The 21,001-nt window shown below is 38.4% G+C and overlaps 1 pseudogene; it reads right to left on the bottom strand.

The window, feature by feature from the left end:
• Positions 1-11,365: 11,365 nt before the first annotated feature.
• On the bottom strand, positions 11,366-19,754 carry LOC115833909 (annotated as a pseudogene).
• Between the last annotated feature and the right edge of the window lie 1,247 nt (positions 19,755-21,001).

Here is a 21,001-nt window from a genome sequence, read left to right as displayed (position 1 = left end):
TGGCAATAACATTGCATGAGCACCACGAGATTCCGAGTGATCTTTCCCCACTTTCCTGTTTTCTAAATCCTATATAATGTGATACTTTGCTTTTGTTGTTGATCTGAATTAGTAGGCCATGGGAAGTGTGGCCTGTTGATTCTGTAATCAGAGATCAAGTAATTAGATGGAGTTTTTGAAGGGAAACCATGATTTAATCATTAAAGAGGTAGGTTAAACTGAGACATTTTAAAATTGTGCTATCCAAGGCCAATTCTGGGTGAAACTGTGAGGTTGACTTTGAATTCCTCCTCTTTTTGTAGCTTCCTGCAGGGCTGCAGGTAAGGACTACGACATTTTACTGTGTCTTAAGAGGCTTCCTTCTCCAGCCGTTCAGTTTGCACCCTAGAAATGACCCATTCACACTAAGGTTAAATGTCCTTAGGTATATCTATGTGTTATCTGGGATTCGAGCCTTAATCTAAATTCACTAGTGAACTCCTAAGGTGGAGTTCCAGGCCTCATTCAAGTGGGGAGTGTTTCCCAGGATAGCTGTGTTTGAAATACTTGTTCCCCAGTGCTGTAAGAAATAGCACTTGAACATTTTTTAGTAAGGCCATTTTTACTTCCTGCCGAAAGGGTACACTCGCCAGCAGTTTTGCCAGGAGAGTACACCCAACAAAGGAGATGGGGTCATTCCTGACACGTCCTCCCTACTGCTGTGTCCGGTTTCCATTGGCTGGAACGGGACCTCACATTCTGTATTTGTCTCGATTGGCTAGCAACTTAGAACTTTTTAAAAGAAGCAAAGATAGAGGAGAACAAAGCAAGTAACTTACGGAATGCTGAGAAAGGTAAGAACACTTTTAAATAAGGAAGAGGAATACGCTATAACTAATGCTTGCTTGGACCAGTATAAGCATGCCAGGGCAAATATTTAGGCTAAATTGTGGGAGCTAAAACATAAAGTACACTGATTTCTTTATTATGGCTAGCAGATATTTAAAAATGTTAGCAAGGGTCTTTGAATAAATTTTGCTTCTAAGAGAAGTTACTATTTATTCCTACTTAGACAGGGAGGAAAGTCTTTGAAGAGGAATAGCTACTTTACTTTTTACAGCTGAAAACACCAAGATAGCTTAAAACTACCTGGAGGTAGTCAAACTACCTTGGAAAAAGGTGAGTCATAGTTGGCACAGTCAATTATTCTTAGATCAATAATAAGAACTGTCAGAAAAGGTAAAATGTAAAATTATAATTTACAATAAAAGTTGAAAAGCCTTAGAACAATATGGATCTAGGCCCCTTCCACACTCCCTAATCTGGGAGTTACTATGTGGGTTTGATTGACTATTGATTATTTATTTATTTTTAGAGACACAGTCTCATTATGTTGCCCAGGCTGGTCTCAAACTATGGACTCTGAGCAATCCTGCCTCAGCCTCCCGAAGTGTTGGGATTGCAGACGTGAGCCACCGTGCACCGCTGCCTATCTGCGGTTTAAGCAATAAAAGCGGCGGGAAGCGGTGGTTCAGGCCTATAACCCCAACACTTTGGGAGGCTGGAGGATCGCTTGAATCCAGGAGTTCGAGACCAGCCTGGGCAGCAACGCGAGACCCTGTCTCTACAAAAAGTACAAAAATTAGACGGGTGTGGTTGCTGGCGCGAGTAATCCCGCTACTCGGGAGGCTGAGGCGGGAGAATCACTTGAGCCCAGGAGGCGGAGGTTGAAGTGAGCCGCGATCGCGCCACGGCACTCTAGCCTGGGTGACAGAGCGAGGCTGCGCCTCGAAAAACAAAAAACCCAAAAAACTCCCAAACCCTCAACAGAAGATATGATGATCTGGGAAACTTTAAGTGGGATCAGGGAGGGCTGTGAGATGCAGGCGCCGCCCAGCAGCGAGGCGCCTGTTGAGAGCTCCCGCAGGCCTTCGCAAGCCGGAGCCCTCAGCGGACGATGTTCAGGGACTAGCGGGCGAGGCGCTCGGACAGGGCTGACCCGCCTTCAGCAGGCACCAGCACTACGCTGCCGGCGTCGGCCGAGATCCCTCTGGGCAGTTCCGTCTCAGGCTCCGGTCTGCGCAGCCGCGGGAAGCCGTGCCGTTTTTCCGCCCATCGCCACGACAGCGGCTGCATGGCGGGCGCGGAGTTGCGGGCGGCGCTAGAGCAGCGGCTCGGTGCCCTGGCCATCCACACTGAGGTCGTGGAGCACCCCGAGGTGAGGACTCTAGAAGCGACCCCGAGACAGGCCCAGCGGGTGGGCTGTGCTGCACGTCCGTCGGGCGAGGCCGCTGAGATCAAGTGTCCCAGGGTCCATGTATCGTGAGAATGTCGCTCCTGGGATATTCCCGGGTCTCAAAATACGAAAGTCACCTTGCAGGGACAGCAGAGGACTTCCGTCTTGGACATGAAGTTAGCAAGGAAATCTTTCCTCTTGGGAGTGACTTGCTTACATTCCGTGTTGAGAACTAGCACAACATACGGAGGACTGTGCATCTTAAATCGGTCTGGGGTGCTGGGTCAGTTTGTCCACTTTTTGTGTAGATAATATAAGCAAGTGGTTAATAGTGTGTTCAGTAGGTACGACGTATCAGGCACCATACATAGAGCAGGACACTGAGGTTCAGAGTGATATTTTTCTACTGTGGTCAGGGTTGATCACAAGCATGCAGCATGGCAGAAACCACCACCGCCCCTAAAAGTGCTTACCAAATTGACATGCCTGTATTTTCATAAATTGTAACATTTGTTGTGTTTTGATAGGAAGTCTTACTTGCATTTATTTATTTGAGACGGAGTCTCTCTGTGGCCCATGCTGGAGTGCAGTGGTGCGATCTCGCTCAATGCAACCTCTGCCTCCTGGGTTCAAGCGATTCCTGCCTTAGCCTTCCGAATATCTGGGACTACAAGTGCCCGCCACCACGCCTGGCTAATTTTGCATTTTAGTAGAGACGGGATTTCGCCATGTTGGCCTGGCTGGTCTCGAACTGCTGACCTCAGGTGATTCTCCCACCTGGGCTTCCCAAAGTGTTAGGATTACAGGCATGAGCCACCGCGCCCGGCCACTTGCAAATATTTCACAGAACCAGTGTTAACTTCAGTGGTGCAAGGACATGAAGTTTACCCAAGGCTTAACAGTTGATAATGGCTAATATGGTGATCTTCAAACAGTAGAGAAATATAGTTAGTATTCCTCACCTTCACAAATACAACATCAAACCGTAATCATTTTCTCTGACCTTCCTCCCTCCCATATAGTCCTATATTCTCCCCTTCTTTATGTGTGCGTATGCCGGCTTTCTGATGTTCTGTTAGTCTGGGTTCTTATTGCCTCCCCACTTACCTTCTTTGTGGTTACATAATTGTAGAATGGAGGTTGTCACATGGTCTAGACGTAACGGAATGCTAAGGAATAGGAGTCTAGAACTGCTGTAAACTTTCAGTAACCAAAAGCTTAAATTAGAAAAAGCTGCTGAGGAGTGAGGTCTTGGCAAGTACATTGGAATACAAAAATGGCTGAAGAAACTGCCTGAGGTCCTGAGATGAGGAAATAAGATGGCATGGGCTTATAAGTAATTATTTGTTAATGGGGTGAAGATGGGTCTTTAACAGTGAAATTCAGGGCGAGAAGCACTCCCAAACCTTGCTGTTTTCACCCAGCAGGCAAATAGGTATAAATGTGTGCATATGTAAACATGCATATTACTTTAAAACTTACTATGTGATATTTTATAGGTATTTACAGTTGAAGAAATGATGCTCATATCCAACATCTGAAAGGAGCACATAGTAAGAACTTATTTCTTAAAGACAAAAAGAAAAAGAATTATTGGCTGGTGACAGTTCTTCATGATAGACAAATTAATTTAAATGAGCTTGCCAAGCAGTTAGGTGTTGGGAGTGGAAATCTGCGATTTGCTGATGAAACAGCCATGCTAGAAAACTAAAAGTTGGTCAAGGCTGTGCTACACCCTTGGCACTTTTCTGTGATGGTGGAGATGTGAAGTTTGTTCTGGATTCTGCTTTTCTTGAAGGTGGACATGAAAGGTATACTTTCATCCAATGACCAATGCTGCAACCATGGGATTGAGCCCTGAAGACTTTCTTACATTTGTGAAGATGACAGGACACGATCCCATAATACTAAATTTTGATAAAAACAACTAATTGGGCCAATGTTCAGAATAAATTTCTTTCTGAAAGCTGTTTTTCTTATTTGTAATTTATAAAAGCATTGAAGTGTAAGAATATTTGGTATCCTTAGTTTGGTGACTATCTAAACCACTTTAGGAGGAATATAGTATTTCGTCGTAAAAGAGCTTTTTTTTTTTTTTTAGACAGAGTTTTGCTCTTGTCGCCCAGGCTGGAGTGCAGTGGTGTGATCTTGGCTGCCTGCAACCTCCCCCTCCTGGGTTCAAGCGATTCTCCTGCCCAGCCTCTGAAGTAGTTGGGATTACAGGCACACACCACCACTCCTGGCTAACTTTGTAATTTTAGTAGAGATGGGGTTTCACCATGTTAACCAGGCTGGTTTCAAACTCCTGACCTCAAGTGATCCACCTGCCTCGGCCTCCCAAAGTGCTGGGATTACAGGCGTGAACCACTGTGAGTGGCCCTATAAAAGAGCTCTTTTTAAAAAGATGTATGGAGGTACTTTTAGTCAGCTCAGAGATTCAGTTTTCCATCTCCCATGACAACTACTTATTACAGGAATGCCTCCAACATTAAAAATACTTCAAAGATTAACCAGCTTACATCTTTAGGGTGCTTATTGTACTTGAAAAAAGCAAGTTGCAAAACAGTATGTATAAAATTATGATAGTGTACATAATACAAGGAAAAAATCAAAAGGAATATAGGAATATATTGTTGAGGCCAGGTGCAGTGGCTCCCACCTGTAATCTCTGCTTTCGGAGGCTGAGGCAGGAGGATCAGTTGAGGCCAGGAGTTCCAGACCAGGCTGGACAACAAAGTGACAGACCGCCCCTCTACAAAAAATGGAAAAATAACCAAGTGTGGTGTTCACACATGTAGTCTTAGCATATTGGGAGGCTGGATCACTTGAGCCAGGAATTCAAGGCTACAGTGAGCTATGATCACAGCACTGCACTGCAGCCTGGGTGACAGTGAGACTTTGTCTTTAAAAAAAAAAATTGTTGATAGTGGGTATTTTTGGAAATGGGGATTAAAGAATAAGAACTCCCTAGCAAGATAATTAAACAAACATGGAGGCAAAGGTAATACTTTCCATTATTGGGTTTGTTTATAAACCAGTAATTTTTTTTTCCCAGTGAAAATAAGCTAATTAACTTTCTATGAAAGTATATCTTTACAAAATTTTAATCCAGAAAAACAGCTAGGGGTGGAATATGTTATGTCATAATCATTGTACTATTAAATTTACAGGCCAGGTACAGTGGTTCACGCCTGTAATACTAGCACTTTGGGAGGCAGAGGTGGGTGGATCACCTGAGGTCAGGAGTTTGAGATCAGCCTGGCCAACATGGCGAAACCCTGTCTCTACTTAAAATACAAAAATTAGCTGGGCATGGTGGTGTGTGCCTGTAGTCCCAGCTACTCGGGAGGCTGAGGCAGGAGAATCACTTCAACCCAGGAGGCAGAGGGTGCAGTGAGCCGAGAATGCGCCACTGCACTCCAACCTGGGTGACAGAGTGAGACTCTTTTTCTTTTTTCTTTAAAAAAAAAAGAGAAAAGTTATATTTATAGGCTGGCCTGATGGTAGTGAGTTATCTCAACTGATTGTTCAGTCAGTTACAGATGGAACTCCTTGTTCCACTCTTTCCTCCCTTTCCACTACTACACTTGACTGGTCTTAACAAAATATTACATTAAAAATGTAGTTATGGACTGTACGTTATTAAAAGGATTTAAGGCCAGGTGTGGTGGCTCATGCCTGTAATCCTAGCACTTTGGGAGGCCAAGGGTGGGGGCAGATTGCTTGAGCCCAGGAGACTGGTTTGGGCAACATGGTGAAACCCTGTCTCTACAAAACATAAAATAGCTGTGCACGATGGCATGCGCCTGTAGTCCCGGCTACTGTAGTCCCGGCTACTTGGGAGGCTGAAGTGGGAGGATTACCAGGAAGTCCAGGCTGCAGTGAGCAGTGATCCTGCCACTACACTCCCGCCAGGGTGACAGGGTGAGACCCTGTCCCCCACCCCCAAAAAAGGATTTGTTTAGTCTTTGCTCAGAGGTTAGAAACGTGAACATGCAATTAGCCAGGCGTGGTGGCGCATCCCTGTGATCCAGCTACTTGGGAGGCTAAGACAGGAGAACTGAAAGAAATGTGAACATACTTTCAGAAAGAAATGTGAACGTACTCGTCCAAGTTTCTTCTGTCCTCCAGGCTGTACTGAAGTTTTACTCATCCTCTTTCAGTTTTTTTTTTTTTTTTTTTTTTTTTTTGAGTCAGAGTCTCGCTGTGTTGCCAGGCTGGAGTGCAATGGCACCATCTCAGCTCACTGCAACCTCCGCCTCCTGGGTTCAAGCAATTCTCCTGCCTCAGCCTCCTGAGTAGCTGGGACTACAGGCGTGCACCACCACACCCAGCTAATTTTTGTATTTTTAGTAGAGACAGGGTTTCACCATGTTGACCAGGATAGTCTCGATCTCTTGAACGCGTGATCCGCCTGCTCGGCCTCCCAAAGTGCTGGGGTTACAGGCGTGAGCCACCATGACCAGCCTACTCATCCCTTTCAGTTATGGCATCTGAGACAGTATAAAATTTCAGGAAATGTGGAGTCATCTGTTATATAAGCTAGTTCAAAAACAGAAAAGTTGACATTTTTAAAACCTCACTTAAATGTAAAAGAAATCCTTCATTAGTGGAGTGAGGATCTGATGTAGGCTATTCCTCTTCTCGTGGTCATGAAAATTCTAGTATTTCTTTCTAGTACAACCAAATGGGACTGTCTTTTGTTGCTGTTTTTGTTTTTTTCTGAAATGGGATATTCTTAAAGAACCACATTTTCCTAAGTTTGATCATTCAAAAAGTAGTTTCCATCTGGTAGAAATATTGTACTTAATTTGTACCAAGTTGTGTTACTAAAAGGCAAATAAAAGTAATGACTTAGAATTATTCTAAGGTTCCTCTTAGTTTTTACATACTTGGTATTCTATCTCTAACACAAAGTAGCCGTTTTAGGTTGCTTTGCATATGAAATGAAGGTACTAATGAATACACAGAAATTAAGTACCTTAGGTATCTGGTCTAATTGCCCTCCCCACCTTATAGGGAAACAGGCCCAGAAAAACTGACTTGCCCAAGGATGAGGCCAGTTCCTTTGTCTCCCAAAGTCTAAGTGAAAATGAGAGATTCATTTGTGCAATCTATTAGATTACACTTAAACCTATTTTGGGACTGATAAAATTGACAGACGCTCTTTCTCTCCAACCCCTAATACTTATCACAAAATGAAATGACAGAATCAACTAAACAAGGTCATGGGTTATGTCTGACAATAGTTCTCTAGGGAAAACGGAAAGAAATAAAATAACACTTGGCTAAAATGATATCATTTTTAAATGATTACTAACAGTTGTTACAAAAATCACCTCTTGGTTTTATTTCTTTTTATATTAGTTTGATATGTGAATGTTAGTCCAACTTAATTTTTGAAGGAGAAACAAAATGAAAAATGTTTTTTAAAAAACAAACAGTAGTGTCTCTTATCATGAGTTAGATGCCTGTGACTGACATCAGGTATTACAAGTAATAAACATTTTGCCATTCAACTCTAAATCCCTTATTAGCATTAGTTTTAAGGAAATGTTACAGCTTTTATATTATTTGATTTGGTATTTAATAACAGTTATAAGTACAATGGTGGACACTGAAAAGAAAACCCTTAATAGAAAAGAAAAAGACAATTTAAAATCAGATTTTGTTGAAGGGTGTTATAAGTGCAACTTTATCCATATGCATTCCTTTTAAGGCATTTTCATTGTCCAAATATCTCAACATGTACATCAAGGTTTATATTATAAAATGGGCTCCTTTTGTATTCATTCAAGACTTAAAGAAAAAATACATCTCAGGACAAAGTGTAGCTGAAAAGAAAAACACAAAATTCACCACTCACAAAAGTAACTTAAAATACAAAGTCATTTAGTATACATTATTACTCCCCATTGTAATTCCAGATTTGGTACAGTATCTTTTTCATTTCCTGACATAAACCATTAAGACAGCACAGGCTGTAGTACTTCATTGTGAGGTGGCTACAACTCTATAATATGCACAGTGATTTTAAAATAGGCTTTTTGCATGCCTTGCATGAAAGGTGCTACATACAAACCTGTTTTGTGAACTCTTTGGTAACCACCAATTTAAAAATTTGGATGAAAGCATTTCCACATGGACAGATCTGAAGCACATTATTGGAGCTCTGAGCCAAAGCTATTACCCTGTATATTGATTCTTCAGTTTCCTTGAGGGGTTAGGTGTTGATTTAGAATAGAGCCAGATAATTTAAAGCATGTCAGGCCCCGATTAGGAAAATGAAAATGGCTCTGATTAGTTTCCAGTTGGCTTTACTACTGTTTGGCAGAAGTTGTTTAGGGGAGAAGAGTGGCTTCCTACAAGTTTGCTTCTCAAGGTATACCGGAGAAAGTAAATATTCATGTGGTTACTATTGTCTAGTCGTTTCTTGAAATGGTATGAAAAAAGTGTGATGAATATAATTGAGATTATTCATATTTTTGTAGTCTCAATGTGTTCTCTTGGTTGTCTCTTTAATTGTCCCTTCTCAGGGTCAGCCTCCTCAGATTCAGTACTTTACACGCTGTTTTCAGCATTTTCTGCTTGAAGCACTAATGCACTTAACCCACCATGTTCTGTATTTTAGGATATTAGTGTTCTGGAGAGATCAAGCTGTGATGTCATTCGCCCTCATTGGGCTACCTCACCACTCATTAAATTTCAGCTTTTCAGTAATTGTTCTGGGATGTGTTCTAGTTGTGCAAATTAGATGCTAGCTAATATAAATCTAAGTTACCCACTAACTGTATTTAGCCATAACATAATTTCTATGTTTACTTTTATCCACCTAAAAATGAATGTACATTTTTTGACATGCAGTTGTCTCTAGACTGCTCTGATACCTATTACCAATGCGCTACTTGAATCCAGGGAGTTATGACAGAGAGAGATGTTTCAAAGTCTACGGAAAAGGTTTTAGATATTTCTGTTGTGCATTATTTGTATGTTAGTAAGAATCCTTTGTATTTACATTTACATAGCACCTTTCATCCAAGATTTTCAAAATGATTTAATGTTAACAGCATTTGGTGGTAAAACTAAGTTATCCGTGGCATTGAAGTACGTAAGTTCAAGTTCTCTAAGTTCCATTTCCATTTAAACATGCTCTCTTTTTTATTGATGGTCTTTTGGAATTAGACTGTGAACACAAATGCTACTGGCCTAAGAAAGAGAGAGAGAGAGATAGAGAAAGAGAGAGAGAGAGAGAGACTTTTCTTATGGTTACTGGGTTAGTGATGAAACCACAACTCATAAACCACACACTATGGAATATGGAATTATTCCAAAAAGTTCTTTAGAGCTGGTAATGAAAGCCTAAGAAGTACACTGTTAAAATTTTAAAAAGTCAGTATGTTTCTCATTTCAGACCTTGAAGATTACTCTGATATTGATGTTAATAATGAATTTGCATTAATGAGTATCAATGCATTTTTTGATTTCATAAGAAAATAAAACTGTGATATAAAATTGGAACTACTAAAAAAACCGATGTTTCCTTAGGTTAACTAAATCTATTTTTTTGTGCTTCTTCCAAATGTTTAAAGGTAACAAATGCATACAAATATTTCAAAAGTACCAATAACAGTTATCGACTTTAATGTAATATCATAAAGGAGAAAAAATCATTAATAAATGATAGCCTTAATTATAAATGAGTTTCTGGCAAATGCAGATCATAGTAAGTTATTTACATTATTTTTGCCATAAGAAACTTCTTAAGCAACAGTCAGCTCTCAAGTTAAAAAAATGCACACACATACATAACCCAATACCAAAGAAAAGAAATGAGTTAAAGCACAACAGCTTTATCTTGGGAATGCCATTTGCTGGAAAACCATCTTACTAAGAAAAGTTCAGAAAAACACTCTTTACCGTGGGTTAACTTATGAATGCTTAGTGTTGCTTAACGGGAAATATGGAATGATTAATATCACTATAAATTTTTATAACTCCTATTTCATTATGGATTTTTCAGATTTATCTTATAAACTGAATTTCTTTTGCATCAAAATAATTGGCTTTAAGAAAAAAAAAGTACCAACACATGCAGTCTGCTAACCAAATAAGGCTCTGACATGCCAAAACAATTTTCTCTGTATCTTGCTATAGAGTACATTCCACAAAATACTACAGCATTTAATTTAGGTTTACACAACTAAATATAAATGGCTAGATTTTGGCTAACACTTAGCAGAAGCATTAAGCAAACATGGACAAATTCATAAAACAAATGATGAAAAAAGCAGATTGTTCTTGGAGTACTTCTTTAAACACTTAACCTTAAAACACCTGGTCCTTAGCGAGAGAACGTCCTTTATTCAGTAGATCTTAACGGTACAAGGTATAGTAAGTCCTAAAACTTTAAAAAATTTTGGCAGTTGAATCCAGTAGTGCTCCTTGATTCAAGGAATGAAGGTTGTATTTTTGCCTGCTCTATTCACGAAGGACTGTTAAAAGTCTCCTTAAGATTTTTAAAAATGATTCCTATAGTTGCTAGGTGTCTTGTTACTTCAGAAATAAAGGCTTCATACTGAGAAACTGAAGGGCACTTTTCTCTCTGTTTTAGTTGGAAGGTAGAAAGAAGAAAGAAAATATAAGAAGCTTGAAGAGAGACACAAAATACAGAGCAGCCACTTAAGAACAGCATGCACAGGTATTTCTAAAAGAATGAGAATGCAGACAATCAGAGATAATTTTTGAGTGGCTCATCATAGAATAGGCATTTAGTTTACTCTCATTAATTTTCAAGAAACTGTGGGAAGTTGTATTCTACCACAAAAGGCTTCAAACTAAAAAGTATTCCTAGAACTAATTCACTAGTAAAATTAATTTAAAGTGAGAAAAAACTAAAAAAAATACTTGTTCCTTGCACTGACAGGTAAAACCTATGGCGCCAACTAATCTTGCTTCACTAGTAAGTAGAACAGAATGTCAATGAATTAAGCAAGCATATTTACATCTGTTAATGCAATGTGCACTTGTTTCACACTTAATTTGGTTAGTTTGTATAATGAGACTAATCTCATTTACATTTTAAGCAGGAAACTCACCACTTGGCCCACATGTCATGTAGTGGGTAATAGAATTAGGAGCTTTGTTGCTCCTAGACCTGCTTTTTGAATTTCTGCTTTCTTGTACTTTGTCCACATCTGCAGGAGAAAAGCATTTCATGTTATTTAGTCAAGATGAATAAATACAATTCAGAAGATAAGAATACTCTCACTGAGTAGGGCAAGGGAAGGAATCTGTAACTGTCTGGGAAAATTATTAATCTCATAGGCATCTCAATACTTAAAGATTGATTTTTATATTTTAAAGCTATAAGTAATTTCCTAGGAAAGCTACATTTTTTAAAAAACTAAAACATTACATTTCCCCCTTAGTGCCAGATAGCCTTACTATGTTTATTTACTAATGGTTACCTACGTCTTAACATAATCTTGCATTAGTAGCAAAACCATCTGGAATGAATATTTGTATTATTTACTAAGAAACAGGGCTTGATGCATATTTTATAGGCAAATAATGTTCCTCCTTAACATTGGTTAGAGCTAAATTGCTTTGGTCAAAGGGGATGCAGTGCATAAGAATATGTTTATAATTTCTAGAAGCAGGCAGGAATACTGAAAGCTATCCAGCTTCATCATTTATAAAATTAGGGTACTGAATCTTCGAATATTTTACAAATAATCCTTTGGAAAACTGGAGGGTCTTAGAGGAAATAAGTGCAACTGCTCAATTGTCGAGTTGCTTCACTTTTACTTTAATGAAATTTGTTTTTTTAAAATTTGGGGCATCTATGTAAGATTTCACTTACAGAAGTTTTTTTTTTCTTAAATGTTGGACACATTGGTTCCATATGATTTCTTTTTTTTTTTTTTTTTTTTTTGAGACGGAGTCTCGCTCTCTCACCAGGCTGGAGTGCAGTGGCGCGATCTCGCTCACTGCAAGCTCCGCCTCCTGGGTTCACGCATTCTCTTGCTCAGCCTCCGAGTAGCTGGACTACATCGCCCACCACTGCGCCGGCTAATTTTGTATTTCTAGTAGAGACGAGGTTTCACCGTGTTAACCAGGATGGTCTCGATCTCCTGACCCGTGATCGCCCGCCTCGGCCTCCCAAAGTGCTGGGATTACAGGCGTGAGCCACCGCGCCCGACCGGTTCATATGATTTCTAAGGTATTTTCACCACTAAAATTTGATTCCAAATGCTATGAAAAAACACCTGATAGAACTAGTGTTGTGGCCAGTCGCAGTGGCTCACGCCTGTAATCCGCACTTTGGAAGCTGGTCAGGAGTTGGAGACTAACTTGGCCACATGGTGAACACCGTCTCTTAAAATACAAAATTTGCTGGGCGTGGTGGCATGCTCCTGTAATCCCAGCTGCTTGGGAGGCTGAGGCAGGAGAATCGCTGAATCCAGGAGGCAGAGGTTTCAGTGAGCGGATATCATGCCACTGTACTCCAGCTAGGCCACAGTGAGATTCCATCTCAAAAAAAAAATTACTAGTGTTGTTTTGGGGGAATTTTAGGACTCACAGCGGGTGATGATTCTGAGTCTAGGCTGTATTTTCCAACAGTCCTCAGGACACACGGACATGATACATATTTCTCTTAATGCACAGTGTATTTTTTCTTTTGAAAACATGCTGCATATATACATATAGCTTTTTGGGTAGGAATAGTTCTTTCTTAAGTAAAATTTTGTAATAATCACATAATTTTATATAATAGCATGTGATTTTTCAATGAATTTGAATGAATAAATACAATATTTTAAAGTGTTATGGTAGAATTATGATATCTAAAAGTTGAAATAGCTGTGAAATAATCTTTGACTCAGTGTGAAAAGATAACACCAATTATAACATTTGTGTCATATATTGCCCCATTTAATCTCAGCATGTTACCATTAAGTTTATTACTGGCCTATGAAAAAACAAAAGGGAAAATTTGCACCAAATATTTGAAATGTTAGGACTGACCGGGAAGTAACTGACAATAAAATAGAAGGATGCAAAAAGTATATTAGGTGGTACTAAAATATGACAATCTTCTGATTGTGTTCATTTGATTACCTGTACCAAAACCATTTTTTTTTGTAATAGCTATCAGAAAAAAAGTGTGATTACCCAAGGAGACAAATTTCATTAGGAAATATTCTCTACAGATTTTTTCTTTGGTCCAGTTAATAACAACTTAAACAACAACAACAAGTATAACAATTTCATCCCACATGGTCACATTTGAAGGCATTCCTTCCAGGTGCCAAGCTGAGTCATTATCAATAATATATAGGCTAAATCCAAATGGCAAAAAACATTCCAGAGAGAACGCTAATGTGTATTTCTCTGGAAGTAAACGGATCAAGGGTTATGGGGTTTTTTTTGTTTTTAGCATTCTAGAGTTAGAGATTCAAATTTAGCTAATTTGCTTTAAAAGTGCTGTGAACACAAAAATAAAAGTTCTTTGCACTGGAGTCAAAGTTAACAAATATTTTCTTACTTTTTTTTTTAAGCTAAAGAGTGTATTTATTCTAGTTCTAAATTTGTTCTACTGAAACATACTTGTTTGTTTAAATGCTTACAAGTTCTAATTTTACATTTTAGTGTGATTATTCATTTAAAAAATTCTGTTTTAAGGACATACAAATATATTTAATAATAGATTAATTATAGAAGTAACAATTTTTACCACTTTGTAAACTTGCTACCTTTTGATTAGAAGTAAAAATACAAATTTCCAACACAATGATATAATTTGGTTTATTTCTCTTGACTCTATATAAAAAGAACTGGAAAAACTATTGTATTAACTGATTTCAAGTATAGAAGCCATCTTGAAGAAAGACAGTTACTTGAGCTCTTGTATTTATCAGATGATGAAAAGTGCAGAGAAGAAACAATAAATACAAATGTTCCTAGTCACTGTGTAAATCACATTTAAATTTGATGGGTTTTCTAAGAATAACACTAAGTTATAAGTATTAACAATTTTTTAAATCTGAAAAATGTTTATAAATATGGGTATTAGTTAATATTTGTTATATAAAGTGTTGAATTATTAACTATTTCTTTAAAACAGGACAGATGGCCTAATTAAATGACAAAGAAAAACAACATCTTTTTAATTTCCCTACTGATACTGTACATGTGCAATATAAAGTACACATTCTGGAAGAAAAAAGGAGTGAGAGTCAGAGCAGTGAGGGGTGGGAAGAGGAGGAAGGGAGGGAGGAAATGACACTTTTTTCCAGAAGCAACAAAGCAAGTATGATTTGGAATGTCTTCTAAGAGAGCATGCAACTGTTTTAACATGCTTCTGGATATCAAAGTAACAATCAGGCACAAAAATGTGAAGGAGGAGCATATATGGTTAAGGTTTTTAAAGGCATGCAGAAAATGGACAAAGTAATTAATATTTCATGCAGGTTTTGGTGTGGTTACACATTCACATTAATATACATGCCATCTGTACAGCTGAACACTGTGCAACAATTTTAAATAAAAAATAAAACCTAGCCAAATGATAATTTTGTAACAGCAACTTTTCAAATCATATTAGGAAGCAGTGTATATCAAATAACATCAATATATTATATTGTGCAGTTTGATCATATACAACCATATTCATACCAAACAGTTTGATTATCCTCAGAAACCAACAATGCGGCTTCTGTGTCATCAGGATAGAGGCATGCAGAAGTGACAAGATTGTTGCTATTTATAGAAAACTGTAGGTTACTATTATAGGGTTCTGATGATCAAAAACTGTTGATTTTCTTTCTGTGCAGGTTATCCAAAGAGGCAGAAGCCTGGTCAGATATTCTGATGACTGGCCTAGGAGGTAACCACTTATGTTACTAACTAATTCTGTATTCAGGGATAAGAATGGCTGAGATGAATGCGCACAGTAAATGGTCCTATGCTATCTTTTGCCAACATTCCGAATGCATCACTAGGCATCCTAATAGTGGCAAAGTTTGGTTTAGAAAATGTGACTTTCTGTTCTTGAGTTTTCTAGCCTGGGCATATAGAGGCTCAGGCATGTCTATAGCTAAATCATTTTGGGCACAAGAACCTATAGTATGTGTTGGGCTGTCAAGTATATGAGAGGACCACTGGTGTAAATGGTACTCACTAGATGCTGCAGTGGTGTTGCTGTCAGCAGCAGCTGGTGGTGAATCAACTGATATAGGCAGTCTACTGTCCTTGGTCAAAAATCATGGATGTTGTCTTCGTGTAGTTCCTTCAGCATTGAGATCACGCTGCTTGCACGAGGTAAAGTGGCATAAGGGTTACTATCTTTTGATTGTCGTGACAGAGAAGATTCTTTTACTAATTTTATCTTTCCTTGAGTGCCTGGTGTAGGTTTCCTGCAGAACTAATGAAGTAGGTATCTTCAGTTTTTCGAGGACCAGTCTCAAAACTCAGGCTTAGTTGTCCGTCTTCATAGAAGTCCCCTGGGGTTTTTCCACTTACTGATCTGGCCAGACCACAGCTAACTGGTTTATCTTTCCCAAAAAGTCAGAAGAGACAGACAAACTTTTCATTACTTCATCTAAAAGATTCTCTTGATTGAGGACTTTATCTGTTTAAAAAAAAATTCAAAGCAGATTAGTGATATAGTGCCATGTTTTTTACTTTCCTGATTTGCAGATTGTGCAATATAAATTGTGGGTACCTCTTAATACTCCTTAACTTAAAAAAAAGCTCTGAAGTTCATTATAGAAATTTAACTTGTGGTGTTCATCTAAATTAAGGTCATCATAGATAAAACTAACCTGTATTGAGGTAGCTTATTGCTTCTTCCAAAAACTGTTGTAGAAGTAACGACTTCACTTCCAGGGAACAGTTTGATTTGTGATGTCGACTCTCCAGTGTTCAGATATTTGTGCTGGAGCACTGGGCTTGATCTGGTCGCCTTTTCAAGTACTGGATTGGACTGCATACTGCTGACAAGCCTCATGGTCATGAAGCAGGCTAAATTCTCCACTGCTGTGCTTTGTGGCCTGCTTTGGTTATTAACTGCACCTGCTTTGGAGTAAATAGGGTTTGAGATTTCAATAATAGAATTGAGATTACTTTATGATATAACATTTGTGATGTGTGCTAAATTATATGAACAGCCAAATTTACTTTCAAGCTTATTAGAAATGCTTAGTAACCATGTCAATCTTTTGTCAGTCTAACATTGTCTGCCATAGCCTGCTTCCTATTTTGTCAAACTGACAACTATGAAGCTCCACAGGGCAAAGACTGCTTTTACTATCATACTCAGAGCTAAACAGCTCATACAAGCATTCATATATATGTTGAGTAAATGAATGAATAAATAAATAAGTGAATAATATATTTTTTTAAAAATTCAGGTTCAAATAGTTATAAAATGGCCTTGCAGGCAGGCGTGGTGGCTCACGCCTGTAATCCAGCACTTTTGGGAGGCCGAAGCAGGCAGATCACGAGTCAGGAGTTGGAGACCACCTGGCCAATATGGAGAAACCCCGTCTCTACATAAAATACAAAAAATTAGCCAGCGTGGTGGTGCATGCCTGTAGTCCAGCTACCAGGAGGCCTGAGCAGGAGAATCGTTGATCCTGGGGGCAGAGGATCAGTGAGCAAGATCGCACCACTGCACTCTGGCCTGAGGACTCTGTCTCAAAAATAAAAATAATAAATAAAAATGCCTCACAATTTAGGATAGAACATGATTAGATGAATATATATATAAATTATTAATATATATATATAAATATTTATATAAATATATATATATAATATATATTATATATATTTATATATAAAATATTATATATAAATATATATTATATATAATATACATAAAATATAAATATATAATATATATATGTGTGTGTGTGTGTGTGTGTATTTTTTTTTGAGATGGGGTCTCGCTGTGTCACCCAGGCTGGAATGCAGTGGCACGATCTCGGCTCACTACAACCTCCGCCTCCTGGGTTCAAGTGATTCTCTTGCCTCTGCCTCCCAAGTAGCTGGGATTACAGGCATGCGCCACCATGCCAGGCTAATTTTTATACTTTTAGTAGAGACAGGGTTTCACCATGTTGGCCAGGTTGGTCTCTAACTCCTGACCTCAGGTGATCTGCCCACCTCGGCCTCCCAAAGTGTTGGGATTACAGGCATGAGCCACCGCACCTGGCTCATTAGGTGAATTTTATATTACTTCAGTATGTTAAGACCAAAAAACTGTTCTAAACGCATAAAATTCTATTTTAATTATTTGCTTATCTAAGAAGTCCTCAGTACTACTTGAAGGCTTCTCTGTTCATCCTGCATGAATAACTTTAAACATTTAAAAAAATTTAAATAGCATACATATAAGGAAAGTTAAATAAAGACACGAAGCAATTACTTACAACATTTCAGTAAAAGTATAAAATCAAATATGTAGTGCTTTATTCTTTTTTAAATGTCTTGATCATCTTATTGTTCTTGCTGTCCACTGTTGATATGGTGCCTATATAACCTTAAAAGACTCAGTTGACATTAAGCAACTATATAAAATGCAAATTAGCTAGTTCTAGAATTAAGCTCCCTCAAATCTATGGTGTTCCTTAAGAGTACTGATTTGTTTGGATCACGAACAAACTGGACATCAAAACAGAAAATGCAACTTTCCATTGTTTCCCAGTCACAGAGAGTAAAGTGGGCCACGAAAGAATTTGGCTCAAGTTATGTAACATTTTACAAAAGTAAGAGTTTCTTAAATTTTCAAATCAGAAAGAAAAATCATATTTTCAGATTACATTTTTCTACTGGATATAAAAACATTTTTAATTAAATAATTTATTTCTTTTAAGGCTAGTCAAATGAAGTAGTGGGAGTGGGGAAGGAACAAAGAAATCTGCAAAACATGATAAAAATTAAAAAAAAAAACCACCTCAAAATTAGGTATTTCAGATCACTGTAATAATGTCATAGCATTAATTGATAAAATAAAATTACAACTGAGACAAAATAATTTTATAATCCAAAAACGAACAAAACAAATGCAGTCTTTGTAACCTGACAATTCTGGAGTACAGAGAGTAACTATGATATATTGGTTAAATAATTCAGATGCTGGATGAGGTGGCTCACTGGAGCTCAGGAGTTCGAGACATGCCTGGGCAACATGTTAGAAACCCTGTCTCTAACAAAAATACAAAAAAAACTAGCTGGGCATGGTGGCATGGGTCTCTAGTCCCAGTTACGCAGGAGGCTGAGGTGGTAGGATCGCTTGAGTCTGGGAGGCAGAAGTTGCAGTGATTTGAGATAGTACCACTGCACTCTAAGCCTGGTGACACAGCGATAACCCGTCTCAAAAAAAAAAAAAAAAAAAAAAAAAAAAACCAAAAACCTTCCAGGCCGGGCATGATTACAGGTGGCTCACACCTGTAATCCCAGCACTTTGGGAGGCCCAGGCAGGGGGCTCACCGGAGGTCAGGAGTTCAAGACCAGCCTGGTTAACATGGTGAAACCCTGTCTCCACTAAAAATACAAAAAATTAGCTGGGTGTGGTGGTGGTTGGCACCTGCAGTTCCAGCTACTTGGGAGGCTGAGACAGGAGAATGGCTTGAACCTGGGAGGTGGAGGTTACAGTGAGCTGAGATCACACCACTGCACTCCAGCCTGGGCGACAGAGTGAGATTCCGTCTCAAAACAAACAAACAACTCCCAGAATCTGAGTAGGCAGTATATCTTTGAGGAAAAAGGTATCAGTCAAGGTTTCCAGACATTTACTTAAATACCTCACCTTGGAATGCATATTTAAAAATTAAGAAAAAAAATCTTGAAATAATTCCTTATATGAGCCAAATGCATTCATATAGTTCTGGTTCAATATATATATATATATCAACATATATATAGATATCTATCTATCTATATACACACACACACACACACACACACACACACACACACACACACAAATAGTTGTTTCTCAAACACAAAATCCTTCCCCTTATTTTGTGGATAAATTAAGCCAAAAATATTTCTAAAATATGAGTAATGTGAGTTCAATGTCCATGCATCATAAGAAAATGAAGGACAATCATTTTCACATCAAAGACAAAACGTCAGTAGAATAAGGACATATAGATAATTTTGATGTATAAATATTACCATAAGACTTTTATCTGTGAAGATGAAAAACTAAACAACTGCTCCTGTTTTTACATTTGTATACATTGAAATACATTGGTATTACAATATGAAAAGTATAAAATGTTCCAAACAACTATGTTCCAAACATAGATGATCTGGATTTCATGCTTTACCCCAGAAACTTCATCCCATCTCCCACCTTTAAATACTGGAAATGGATAGAGCACATTAATAAATTTACCTACAGCATACCTTTGACTTCATGTAGTGAAGCATTATTATTGCTATTGCTAGTGAATGTTCTGCCACTATCAAGGCTGGCTGGTCTTGAAGCTAAATGAAAAAACCAGGAGACAGTGTGATAAAACTTCTAGCTGATGATGCTGATAAGCTTTTACATTCTGATTACAGAATGCTTTGAGGAAGCAATCATGCATACTTTCACAAGATGAGCATGCCCAGATTAGAAAGCAAATTTCCAGATAGTTCATTGAGACACTTTAGAACAGGACACTTCTGAAACAATAGTTGAGATTCAAAGAGGAGGATAAAGTACATATTTAGATTGGAAAATGAGTTCTAGATGGATATGCCAGGAGTGTTTTAGTTGAATACAATGACATATCCCGCCAGATCCCCCAAAATGCTATTGATTGGGTCACTTACAACAGATCAGACAAGGAACTCTGCACATTGCAGAGATGTCAAGAAGAGGAGGAATACAAGCATCTATACAGTTAATGTCCTGTATTCCTATCTGTAAAAAGGGTAACAATTGTATAGTTAACACTGCCCTATGCTAACTCTTAAAACCCTGCTTACATTAAAATTCCTTTAACATGTTATCCACTTATTGCCAATAGTTTGGTGAGATATGATTTTCCAGACAGAAATGGAAAAATCTGAAATACTCAACATTGCCCAAAAATTGGTTTTTTTTAGTCAGAGTCTCGCTCTGTCGCCCAGGCTGGAGTGCAATGGCACAATCTTGGCTCAGTGCAACCTCCGCCTCCTGGGTTCAAGCGATTCTCCTGCCTCAGCCTCCCAAGTAGCTGGGATTACATGTGTCTGCCACCACACCCAGCTAACTTTTGTATTTTTAGTAGAGATGGGGTTTCTCCATGTTGGCCAGGCTGGTCTCGAACTCCTGACCTCAGGTGATCCGCACGCCGTGGCCTCCCAAAGTGCTGGGATTATAGGTGTGAGCCACTGTCCCTGGCCCAAAAATTGGTTTCTTAAAGTTCATCCCTTAAAACAGATATTTTTAATATTTTAAACTAATATGTATTTTAAATTGGCATTTTAAACCAATGGTAAAATGCAACTCTTATAACTTTAATCTTATACAAAAATGGTAAGAAAATTACCTTTGAAGACTGTGCAGGCATACTTTATAAATGACCTTGGCTAAAACAGAGAACATTTAGATGAAGCAATTATCTTAAAAGAGGCAGAAGGGAGTATTAGGTTTGAAGAAATGGTAGAGGTAACTATGAGATGCAGGATAGAGAAAACATGCTTGCTGGCAATGCCGCATTCACCTATTAAATGCAAGAGTCCTAGCATTCCCATTCTGTATTTAATGTGTACTCTCTAAATAAAGTTCATTATCTTACC

This window comes from Nomascus leucogenys, unplaced genomic scaffold (assembly GCF_006542625.1).
Source record: "Nomascus leucogenys isolate Asia unplaced genomic scaffold, Asia_NLE_v1 001460F_35835_qpd_obj, whole genome shotgun sequence".
In the NCBI taxonomy this organism is placed as follows: domain Eukaryota; kingdom Metazoa; phylum Chordata; class Mammalia; order Primates; family Hylobatidae; genus Nomascus; species Nomascus leucogenys.
This window is presented reverse-complemented; position numbering and strand designations above follow the sequence as displayed.